At 44.8% G+C, this 1,937-nt stretch overlaps 1 non-coding gene across 1 annotated transcript; it reads right to left on the reverse strand.

Moving 5' to 3' along the window:
* Positions 1-1,508: 1,508 nt before the first annotated feature.
* On the reverse strand, positions 1,509-1,701 carry LOC142654459 (U2 spliceosomal RNA). Its single transcript, XR_012849059.1, has one exon. It is a non-coding gene; the product is annotated as a U2 spliceosomal RNA (small nuclear RNA).
* Between the last annotated feature and the right edge of the window lie 236 nt (positions 1,702-1,937).

Here is a 1,937-nt window from a genome sequence, read left to right on the forward strand (position 1 = left end):
TAGACACCTTCCCCCATTTTCAAAAGTGACTTCGTTAATACCTCTGCGTGGGAACTCATTCACACTGAAGATTTCCTCCTTCTGGACTCCGATCTTCCTCATCATGATATCCCGAACCAGGTATACGGCATTGTTCCTTAACATGTCCGTGGGACTCGCCTCCAAACGAATAGTATTCTTTCCAGACATGATGCACCTGTCAGTCGTAGACCACAGAAAAAATAAATTCCTCCTGCTCTGGAAGTCGCCCAAGAACTCGCACCCCCAGCTACGTCAGGACGAACCTTGATCGTAGCCAAAAGGCCGAGAAGCGATAACCTGAAAGTGGCACGCATTGGCAGAGCCTGGCCAATACTGCTGTTCACCCCTTGCAGCGATTCAGCCTACTCCTAGGCACCTCCATGGCGCCCTGCCGGCTCACACAGGCAGCCAGCCAGGCGGGAGGTGAAAAAAGGCCGGAGAGGAAGCTAGACAGGATTTGCTTCTTTTGCTTGCACCACAATGCTGTGCAGAAAGCGGAGGAATCTATATAAAAACGCCTTCCTGGCAACGCCCAAATGCCCTCCTGCCGTGCAGACAAACGCTAGCAGCAGCAAGTGCATGCCCACAGCCACCCCTTCTCCCTTGACGCCTTTGATCACCTGCAATAGAGTGCCTGCTGACAAACACTGACCAACACTGCCTGGGCCCAGGCTTGTCTGTCTGAGGTCATTATGATGTCATAAAGCTTGCTCTCACTTCTTAGGGCCCCACAATGACACGCGCAAAGTTCCGCAGAACCTTATATTATACGTTGCTGCTCAGTCAGTCACTCAGTGTTGTCTGCACAGCTACCTAGCTGCCTCCAGGAGGCCACAAGAGGGAGACAGGGGACTGCGAAATTGCAAATAGGCATCCTCCAACTTTACAGACACCTTCTTCTCCTTCCTCCTACAACCTCCATCCTTGCACAGTTTGTTATTCTTCCAGGTAACATAGTAACAAATCCAAATTGGTGGTCTCTTTGTAGGCAAGGGTTTGTTGCAACTTCAATTCTTAATTCTTTGAAATGTAGGGAGGAGAGCTCATTCCATCACACCCATCTAGTGCACACACACACAGGTCCATTGTGACGGATGCAATGGCTGCTTGCTTTTCCCCTACTCCACTACTTGACTGTGGTGCTGGCTGTATCAATCAGTGGCTGTGGGCTGGCAGACAGACTGGCTCAGGTGCAGCTCTTTCACTTACATAGGAGGGAGAGAGGAAAAGGAAGGTGAATGAGCTGTACCAAATTAAGATGCTGGAAACACAGACACAACACAGCCAACACAAGATGTGGCAATCTATTAATGAAGTCATTTAATAATGAGGTCATTATCACACATTACACAACATGCATTGTATCAAGGTATTGTACAACAGGCTTTCAAATAATGGGATTAAAGGAGAGATCCAATGTGCAAAAAACAAACAATGGCAAAAGCAAAAAAACACTTTTGAAATCTGATTTTAGTCAACACATAAGGAAAGGGTGCACCGGTCATGGAGATACTGCAATACCAGGTCAATGAGTGGAGTGGACAGATCAAGCTCTATTTCCATCTCCCTGTTCTAAAAATCCATTTAATATATGGTCCCCAGATAGGGGACGTATCAGATATTAAACTAAGAACAGATTTTTTTTAAATTCTTTTATTGGAAAATTGCAAGTAAAGTTTACAACATAACATTTCATCAGAAGTACAGGTTCAAGAACAATGGTACATCAAATGGCACAAGGAAACATCATACACAAAAATAAAACATTGTACATGATATTGTTCAATAATGTCCACAACACATGACATATTTAACCAAGTAAAACAAAATAAAAGAAATTAATACAGAACATCAGGAACCTAGAAACCAGGCTCTCCATTTTTTAAATTTCCAGATGCCTTCAGAATCAACAGTAC

The sequence above is a fragment of the Rhinoderma darwinii genome, chromosome 5 (genome assembly GCF_050947455.1).
Source record: "Rhinoderma darwinii isolate aRhiDar2 chromosome 5, aRhiDar2.hap1, whole genome shotgun sequence".
Taxonomy (NCBI): domain Eukaryota; kingdom Metazoa; phylum Chordata; class Amphibia; order Anura; family Rhinodermatidae; genus Rhinoderma; species Rhinoderma darwinii.